This window comes from Manis javanica, chromosome 14 (genome assembly GCF_040802235.1).
Source record: "Manis javanica isolate MJ-LG chromosome 14, MJ_LKY, whole genome shotgun sequence".
In the NCBI taxonomy this organism is placed as follows: domain Eukaryota; kingdom Metazoa; phylum Chordata; class Mammalia; order Pholidota; family Manidae; genus Manis; species Manis javanica.
Genome location: NC_133169.1, coordinates 45,762,316 through 45,773,486, shown reverse-complemented (window position 1 = coordinate 45,773,486; position 11,171 = coordinate 45,762,316).

The window sequence follows — 11,171 nt, the reverse complement described above, 5'->3', positions numbered from 1 at the left end:
ATCAGTAGTTTTAAAATATTTTTTCCACATTGAGCCTTGATTCTTCTACCTTATTAGCTGCCCAACAAGTTTCAAAACAATTTTATTCTCCTGCTTCAGTTGTTCATTTTCATCTTTGATGTCATCTAGGTCTCTATTTAACAAATCAATTTCTTCTTTGAGTTTTCGGACCATTTTCTCTTCATCTTGCATTAGTCCCACAAGTCTTCAATTTTCTTGCCTTTCTCTTACTACTTCCTTTTCAAGATCTTCCATGTTCTTGCCCAATGTGCTACTTGAGACCAAACCACCTGAGGCGCTTGCACCCCGGGTGTATCTGCTGCACCCACTTCTCTCTGTTCGGGGAGTCCTACGGGTCTTCCCCAGAGGCCGTGGCTGCGCTTTTGCACCTGCCTGAAGCCGCTGCAGACGCTCCTGTAACGGACCGGAGCTGCCCGGGTCTGACCGCTCCCGGCTTCCTTCCGCAGCGCGACCTGCTGTGGAGTCGCCGCCCCCGTCTCCGTTCTCTTCGCGCTGCTCCGGCCCCGTCTTGTTCACCCGGGCATCGGCCGCGGGGACGCCGACCGCGCCGGTGATGCACCGCCCCTCCCGCAGCTCCCGCGCCCCGCCCCTCCCGCTCCTCCCGCTCCTCCCGTCCCTGCGCCCCGCCCTCCCCGCCGCGCCGCGCTGCGCTGTCCAGCTCTCCCTAAGCGCCCGCGGCCTGCGGCGGCCGGGGACGGGCGGTTCAGCGCCGCGGGGCCGGCAGCGCGGTTCTCGCCCTCCCGGACGTCATCGTGGAGCCCGCTGGCCGCGGCGGCGGCGGCGGTGAGCACAGCCCCGCGGGGGCTTCCCGGCCCGTCGCTCTCCGTCGGTCCCTTTTTGGTCCTTTGCCCTTTGCAGTGCGGTCCTCTCCTCCACACTGGGGGTAGACGACGGCTTCTGCGGTCTTCAGGTCATTTCTCAGTTTAGTTGTATCTTCCGCAGTTGCCTCCTTGGAGTGTGCATGCAGGGGTGTTTCTGCCGTACTTTTCAACTCCACCATCTTTCCGCACACCCTCTACAGGCATAAGCTTTAGCCCAGTAAGTCCCGGGATGCCAACAAGATTTATGAATAAATCCCCATGGGAGAATCTCAGATGAATTTAAGGTTACGAAGATAATTCATTTTGGAAAATAATAGACATCTATCATATGTAGTTTTATAGGAAAATTGGTAAAACTACCAACAGGTTCATTGGTTTTTTGTTAAAAAATTTATTATAGACCCTGTTCCTAAATTTCCAGTTTTTTAACTCTACGTATTTCCCCTCCACCTTTCTTTTCTTTGCTTTCACTTCTTATTCCCCTTTCTTAATCTCCATTTCTCCATCATCTTTCCTTCTTACTATTCCTTACTACCTCACTACATCTGTTATTATTTTCATCAAGAGTCAACTTTAAAAGATAAAATACTTTCAACACAAGAAATCTATAGATGGTTTTGGGTAGTTTGGACATTCTAACAATATGAATTCTTCCAGTCTATAAGCATTGGATATTTTTACATTTATTGGTATCTTTTTGCATGTCATTCATTGAAATCTTATAATTTTCTGTGTACTAATCTTGCACCTCCTTGTTTAAATGTATTTTAAATATATTCTTGAGGCCACTATAAATGGAACCATTTATCTTATACATAGTTCATTATTAGTGTATAAAAATGAATTAATTTTTGTATGAAGGCTTATTTCATGTGAGTTTACTTATTTCATTTATTGATAGTAAAAATTTTTGTCAAAAAACGATTTTCTGGTTATGTCATTTTTGTTTCTGTGGTAAATACAAAAAAATACACGAATCTCCGTGCATTGCTCAGTGAATGTTGCTATATGAGCACATTCATGTGACCATCACCAAGATCAAGGTATGAAATAATCTCAGTAACTTTTTTCCTTCTACTTTAACAAACATTCCCCAACAAGCTACCCAATGGCGAACACCTATCTTCTCTCTATGTCTCTGAGTCTCTTTCTGTTGGGTTTGTTCATTCCTTTCTTTTTGAGATTCCACATACAGGTGAAATCCTGTGGTGTTTGTCTTTCTTTGTGTGACTTACTTCAATTAGCATAATATAATCTGGGTCCGTCCATGTGGTCACAAAAGGCCAACTGCACAGTGAGATAAGACCACACCAGTCAGAGGCTAACACCACCAACACAACATAACATGCTGGAGAGGATGTTGAGGAAATGGAATCCTTGTACCTGCAGGTGAGAATGCACATGGGTGAAAACAGTGGAAAGTTTCTCAAAAAACTCAAACTACAAATATGATATCCAGCAATTCCACTTCTGAGAATAGACCTGAGGAGGTAATCACTAATTTCAAAAGTGATATGCACTCCTATGTTCATTGCAGTGTTTCTTACAATAGCAAAAATACAAAGCAACCTAAACCTAAATGTCCATTAATAGATGAATGCAGAAAGATGTGGAACATATATACAATAGAAAATTAGTCAGTCATAAAAAAGAATGAAATCTTGCCATTTGCAACTACATGGAGTGACCTAGACGGTATTAATCTAACTTAAAAAAGACAGAAACATAAATTACTATTTGATTTCACTTATATGTGGACTGTTGACACAAATCAATAAATAACACAGGAATAGTCTCACATAAAGGACAGGATGTGGTTGCATTGAGGGGGGATGAATTAAATTTTGAAAGGGGGAAAATGAATGAGAATGGTTGAAATCTTGATTTGGGTGAAGGATACATGAGTGCATACACAGGTCAAAACATGAGTCAATATAAAAATTCTGAATCAAAAATTTTTACTTTTATATATAATGGAAATAATATAATCAGAAAGTTAAAAAATAAAAATAAAACTGCCAATTGAAACAAAACAATATTATAATCACATCTTTCTAGGATATAAATATATCTGTTCTGCATTCTGTCTAATTCATTAGCCTGCATATCACACAGACAGTGCAGCCTAAGATGACCCTACAGAAAAGCACACTAAAAATTAAGTAGTCATAATACCTGCAAGATGGTAGAATAGGAGCCTCCCGCCTCCTTCCTCGTACAGATGCACTAAATATACAGTGACACAAAGATCCATTATTTCTGAGATAAACTCAGACTCTAGTTGAGGAACCCTCACACTTTCAGCAAATGAGAAAATACCAGTATAAAAATGGGTGGGGATCATCCAAAAGACAAACAACAACAAATGTTGGCAAGGTTGTAGAGAAAGGTGAACCCTCCTACACTGTTGGTGGGCATGTAAATTAGTTCAACCATGTGGAAAGCAGTATGGAGGTTCCTCAAAATTCTTAAAATAGAAATACCATTTGACCCAGGAATTCTACTTCTAAGAATTTACCCTAAGAATGCAGCACCCAGTTTGAAAAAGACAGATGCACCCCTATGTTTATCACAACACTATTTACAGTAGCCAAGAAATGGAAGCAACCTAAATGTCCATCAGTAGATGAATGGATAAAGAACATGTGGTACATATGCACAATGGAATATTATTCATCCATAAGAAGAAAACAAATCCTACCATTTGCAACAACATGGATGGAGCTAGAGAGTATTGTGCTCAGTGAAGTAAGCCAGGCAGAGAAAGACAACTGCCAAATGATTTCACTCATATGTGGAGTATAAGAGCAAAGAAAAACTGAAGGAACAAAACAGCAGCAGAATCACAGAACCCACGAATGAAGTAAGTTACCAAAGGGAAAGGGACTGGGGAGGATAGGTGGGAAGGGAGGGATAAGAGTGGGAAAAAGAAAGGGGGCATTACAATTAGCATGCATAATGTGGAGGGGGTATGGGGCGGGCTCTACAACACAGAGAAGACAAGTAGTAATTTTACAGCATCTTACTACGCTAATGGACAGTGACTGTAAAGGGGTATGTGGGGGGGAATTGGTGAAGGGGGGAGCCTAGTAAACATAATTTTCTTCATGTAATTGTAGATTAACGATACCAAAATAAAAAAATTTTAAAAATGGGTGGGGAAATCTGAGGCATAATAATGTCAAACAGCGAGCACATTATAGTCAGAGGGAACTGTCATCATCTAGAATCCTTCTGAGGACAGCACACTTAGTGTCACTACTGATGTAGTTACACATGAAAGGAATGGCTTCCAAACCCCACAGCTTTAAAAGCCAATTATCTTTGTACTCATGAGCCCCCAAGACCACACTAAAAATGGATGTCTTTAAATACTCATGGAAACACATCCTGCAGCTACCTTCCTGGGCTCAGTGCAGAGGGAGCAGGCAAAAATGCTCAGCTCCCAGTTTCTCCCTAGAACAAGTTAGATGGATTATTATCCCAGTTACTTCCTGAGGGTCGGTTTCTAATTATCTTGCATTCTGAAGCTGACTGCAATCCTACTTGGAGCCATAAAGGGTTGTGATATCTTCTCAGGTCTCCTCACCCAGGACTATTCCAACAGCAAAACCAAGTCCAAGCTTCTCTCTTAAAAGAGCTTGTCTGAATATCAAGGAGCCCAACCTTTATATCTGCCACCTTACCATCCAGCTCCAAGAGCCAATGGGCTTGGCATTCTGGGATGCCCCAGGACTACCTTCTACAAAGAGGCCCTTGTTAGCAGAAGTGCAGGCACTTCCCTTAGATGTCTTCACAGGCACTGTTCAGAAAGATAGGAGGTGAAAAGCCCAGCCCCAGCTTCTCCCTCAAAGGGTTTTGACTGCCTGCTTTCCCAGGTGTCCCCGAGGGAGACAGTTCTACAGCCCATATGGAGGAGGTTACTGGGCTCCTCTAGGAACCTGGGAGGCCTGTGGAAATTTCTCCAGACTTCCTCCTGCTGGTATGCTCTGCGGATAAAAACAAGTTTCCAAGGAAAGGAGCTTGTCCACACAGCTAGTGCCCCAATTTTATGGCTGTCACCTGAGGAAGTGGGTTCAAAATCACCAATTCCTGAGGCTGAATGTTGGTTCTGAAATTGCAAGTGCCCTGGGACCACATCGAGATAAGAGGTAGTTTAAAGGAGAAGTGTGATGTATGATGTAGGTGGGGGGACATGGGGAAGGAAGTATAACACAGAAAAGACAAGTACTGATTCTACAGCATCTTACTACACTGATGGACAGTGACTGTAATGGGGTATGTGGTAGGGAGTTGATGGTAGGGGGCGTCCGTTAACCATAATATTGTTCATGTAATTGTACATTAATAATAGCAAAAAAAGCGAAGTGTGAACAACTTTGACAGCTATCCCCCATCTCAGCACAGAAATAGCTGCAAAAACATAAGGCCAACGATTTCTACCTGGATGAGGATTAGCTGATGCATGATTGTAAATTTCTAACTAAACTGCACCTGGGGGTGGTGGGGAAGATAATTATTTCTCCAGGAACTTGGTCCACTGTGTGGGAGCTTCCTTCCAGCTCGCCCAGCAATTAAGGCTCCGTATTCTCCTTGAAATGAACTTGTCCAACACCTACCAACCAGCATTAATGGCCACAAGCCAAAGACTGGATCCTGGATCCTGTATCCCTATCTTAGCCAGCTGACGGTGCTTAGCATTCATGAGACTCCACGACCACAGAGAACAAGGAGGCGGTTTTATACGGATGCACAAGCGCTCCTAGGGGCTATTCCCATAGATCGTTACAGAATGAGTAGCCAAAATCACCTAGCTCATAGTATCTCACATTGGGAGCAAGAGTGGTCCCCTAACATCTTGAATTTCCCAGTGGCTGTCCACCATCAGGCTTCTAATTAGCCTGCATCAGGGAGCCCATGGAGCAGGCCACTATCACACCTTCTGGAACCTGAATGGATGTATAGGTATTTATGCTGCTTCTGAGCACTGACAGGCTTTGGCACACCCTAATCTCCTGGGAACTGCTTAAAAAAGGAGACAGTGGTTTGGACTTATACAAAATTTCATAAGTACCTATAATCTTGGGCCAGGCTGAATGGTGAATTTTTCCTAAACAATGCTAGCATTCAAGGCAGGGAGAGTTGGCTCTTTTTAATTTACAAAAAGCAAAACAATGGGGAAGGGAAAATGAAGGAATTGGGAAATATATGTCAAAACAAAAAACAGGGTAATTTACCATAAACCAAACCTACTGAAATAAGTATAAGTGGTTGACATAACAGATAACAAGGTAATATGCCCTCAACATCATAGCACCCAAACATAATATGAAACAACAGATCAAAAGGGGAAAGGCAAGCAATAATAATAGTAGTAGACTTCAATACCTCCACTTTCAACATTTTTCTGTTGACAAGTAGTAACTGCACAAGTTGGGATGAGGATATAACAACATGGTAACTGGGGAATCACTGTGCTGTATGCTTGAAACTAATACAAGATTGTATATCAATTGTACCTCAGGACAAAAAAGACAGAACCAATGAATAGACATGTTTTCCACAGTTATAGTAGCCCACAGATCCATGAACAGGTGCTCGGCATCATTAGCCATGATGGACATGCACACAGGACCACCTGGCACCACCTCACGCTTGTCAGAAGGGGCGTCTCACAGCTGTAAGAGGTGACCAGTGTCAGCACAGGTGTGGGGAACAGGGGCTGTTATGCGCTGCTGGTGGGAATTCAAATTTGTAGACACTGCAGATAACAGTGTGGAATTTCCACAAAAATTAAAAATAGATCTAAATGATCATGCAGTCCCACTCTTGAGGAACCCAAAGAATATCCACACCCCCATATTCAGTGCAGTTTTTTCACAATAGAAACTACATGGAAACAGCTTACATGTCCATCAGCAGATGAATGGATAAACAAAACATGTATAATGGATTATTACTCAGCTATGAGATGAAGCAAATTGCGCCATTTGCAATGACTTTCATGTAACGTGAGGGCACTATGTTAAGTCAGAGAAAGACAAACATTTTCTATATCACCTATATGTGGAATTGTAAAACGCTGAACTGATAGAGAGTGGTAGTTACCAGAGGTCGTGGGAGGGGAAATGGGAAAATACTGTTTAAAGGGTATATACTTTCCAGTTATAGCAAATTCTGGACATATAATGTACATCATGGTGATTGCAGCTAATAATAATGGTCTCATCACAGAAATAATGATAATTATGAAATGGATTGGAAGTGTTTGTGAATGTTATGGTGGTAATGATTTAAAAATATATAAATGTATAAATCAACATATCGTGAACCTCAAACAATATCCTATGAATTGTATCCCTATAAACTGAAAAAAATTATGTGAGCAATGTAAGTTAATGGTGCTGATCAAAAAATCAATACATAACTTTTGACTCCCTATGTCTTACTAACTATAATCTTACTGTTGACCCAAAGACTTACCAATTTAGACAGTAACAGTGAAGTCAATTAGCACAGATTTTGTAATATATGTGTTATATATGTATTCTTACAGTAAAGTATGCTAGAGAAAAGAAAAAAATCCAATTGATATGAATGTCAAATTATTTTCCATTTTATTTACTGAAAGAAATCTTGACATAAGTGGACCAGTTGTGGGTAAAACTGCAGTATTTACAGAATGTCTCACCTGGTTATAGTAGTGCATCTCCATACCAAAAAGTGTTTCCAAGGGGTGGAAAGAAGTAGTCCATCTCCATATCAGTAGGTAATTACAAGGTGGAGTGAGGACTATCTGGATCGGACAGGTTGGGTGGGACACCCTTTCTCAGCAGCCAGTCCACAAAAGACATTGGCAAGGAGAGTGGATGACTGCTTATTAGCAATAAATGGGTTTCTCCCACTTTATTTCTCCCTTTGACTGATTTCAGTTTCAAAGATACTTTGCCTCGAGACTTTCCCTTCGGAGTAACACCATTGGAGTTTAAACCCATGTTCATTAAGGATCAACTGTAACCCTCATGATTTGAGGCACCACATAGGCAAAACACACATGAAATTCCACTTCAAATACAATAATTACATTTATTCATATTTAATGTGGCTGTATGTGTTTTTGTCTTCTGTTAATTTTAATAAATGCTACTATGAAACAAATTTGATTATTTCTTTGTTTAATTCAGATAAATCAGTGATAGTTTATGAAAATATAACTATGGGAAATTTTGGGGATGCTGCCATGTTGGTTCTAAAAGGAAAGCACTTAGTAGTAGCGGCCTGCCTCAAAAAGCAAGAACAATCCCAAATAAACAGTCTAAACTCACAACAACATAAATTTAAAAAAAAAACAGGAAGAAGTGAAGCCCAAAGTTAGAAGGAGGGGCATATCAGAGAAAAAAGAAATTGAGTAGGGAACAATGAAACAACAGAAAAAAGCAGTGAAACAAAGAACTGATTCTTTGATATCATCAACAAAATATAGAAACCCCTAGCCAGACACATCAATAAAAAAGAGAAAACACAAATAAACAAAATCGGACACAAAAAAAGCAAAAATGAATGCAGAAATACAAAGAACTAGAGAATTCTATGAAAAAATATATGCCAATAAAATGGAGAACCCAGAAGAAATGAACAAATTCCTATAAAACAATAACCTTCTGAAGACTGTCCCAAGAAGAAGGAGAAGCTCTGAGCAAAACAACTACCATTAAACAAAATTGAATTAATAATCAAATAAATCCCAACAAACAAAATTCCAGGAACTTATGGCTACTAAACTGAATTCCATCAAACATTTAGAGAAAAACTACACACTATTCTTAAAGTATTCCAAAAAGTAGAAGAGGAGAGAATACTCCCTAACTCATTCTGTGAGGCCAGCATCACTGTATTACCAAAACCAGAAAAATACACTAAAAAAATGAAAATTATAGATCAATATCCCAAATGAACATTGGTTAAAAAAAAAACAAAATATGAGCAAAGCAAATTCAAAAACACATCAGAAGGATCATCCACCCTGACAAAATGGAATTCATTCCAGGGATGCAAGGATTGTATGATATTTGTAAATCAATTACTATGATACAGAACATTAACAAAAAGAAGGATAAAGTCATATGATCACTCAATTGCTGAAAAAGCATACGAAAAAATTGAACATCCATTCATGAAAAAAACTCAACAAAATGGGTATTGAGGGAATGTACCTTAAAATAATAAAGATTGCCTTATACACAAACCCACAGATAGCATTATACTCAAAGTTAAAATGCTGAAGGCTTTTCCTCTAAGATCAGAAGCAAGGCAGGGATCCCATTATCACCACTCTTACCCATCATAGTACTGGAGGTCCTAGCCATGGCAGTCAGACAAAACAAAGAAATAAAAGGCATCCAGATTGCTAAGGAAGAAGTAAAACTGTCACTATTTGCAGAAGACATGATTCTATACTACATATAGAAAACTCTAAGGATTCCTCCAAAATACTATTAAAACTAATAACTGCATTCATCAAAGTTAAAGGATACAAAATTAATATGCAGAAATCTGTTGCAGTCCTATATACTAAGAATGAAGTAGCAGAAAAATAAATCAAGAAAACAATTTCATTTACAATTACATAAAAAATAATAAAATACTTTGGAATAAACCTAACCAAGGACGTAAAAGACCTATAATATGGAAAATATAAAGCACTCAAGAGATAAATTAAGTAAGACACAGCTAATGGAAATCAATTGAATGCTGATGCATAGAAAGAAGTAAATATTGTCAGAATGGCCATTCTATCCAATGCATTTGCAGATTCAATGCAATCCCTATCAAAATACCAATGGAATTTTTCAATGAACTAGAGCAAATAAACCTAAAATTCATATGGAACCAGAAAAGACCCCAAGAGCCAAAGCAATCCTGAGAAAGAAGAACAAAGCTAGGAGGATTATGCTCCCCAATTCAAGCTCTACTACAAAGTCACAGTAATCAAAACAATTTTGTACTAGCACAGACCCATAGATGAATGGAAGAGATTAGAGAGCCCAGATATAATCCCATTAATATGTGTTCAATCAGTATATGATAAACTACCCATGAATGTACGAGAAAAGACAGTTTCTTAAATAACTTGGCTTTGGAAAATTGGAGGGCTACATTGTATGAAAATGAAACTGGGTTTATTGTCTAACACCACACACAAAGATCAACTTAAATTTTATTAAAAACCTAAATGTGAGAGATGAAACCATCAAACTCTTAAAAGACAACATAAGCATGCACATTCTCTTTCTGTACATATCTCCCTGGGCAAGGAAAGAAAATCAGAAAGGAACAAGTGGAATGCAGCACACTGAAAATCTTTTGTACAGCAAAGGACACCATCAAGAGAACAATAAAATAGCCTGCATTATGGCAGAACATATTCATAAATTATTTATCCAATAAGGGGTTATCTTCCAAAACATATAAAGAATGCATATAATTCAACACTTAAAAAAAAATAAAGCAATTAGAAAATGGGCAGAGGATCTGAATACATTTCTCCAAAGAAGAACTACCAGTTGACAACAGACACATAAAAGATGCTCCACATTGCTAATTATCAGGAAAATGCAAATGAAAACCACAACAAGATATCTTCTCACACCAGATAGAGTGACTGCTATCTAAAAGACAAGAAATAATAGACATTTGTGAGCATGTGGAGAAAAGCACACCCGCTTATGACACTGGTGGGAATGTAAATTGGAGAAGCCACTATGGAAAGCAGTATGTAGGTTCCTCATAAAATTAAAAATAGAAATACCATAGAACCCAGTAACTCCACTTCTAGGAATTTACAGGAAGAAAACAATCTTTATTTCAAAAAGATATATGCAACCCTATGTTTATCACTGCATTATTTAAAATAGCCAAAATATGGAAGCAACCAATGTGTCAATAGTAGATGAATGGATAAAGAAGAGGTGGTACATATACACCATGGAATATTATTTAGCCAAGAAAGAGATAATTCCTGTCATTTGAGACAACATTAACAGATCTAGAGGTAATTATGCTATGTGAAATATACCAGATAGAGAAAGGCAAATACCTTCTGATTTAACTTATTTGTGGAATCTAAAAACACAACAAAAAAGGAACAAAACAGCAGTAGATTCATAGACACTGATACATGACTGGTGGTTACTGTGGGTGGATTGGGAAGGTGAGGGGGCTGTAGGGCAAAAACATTCCTGATCATAAGCTGGTCACAGGGTTGGTAGTACAGCATTGAGAATATAGCCATTAATTCTGTAACATTTTCCTATGTTGACAAATAGTAAA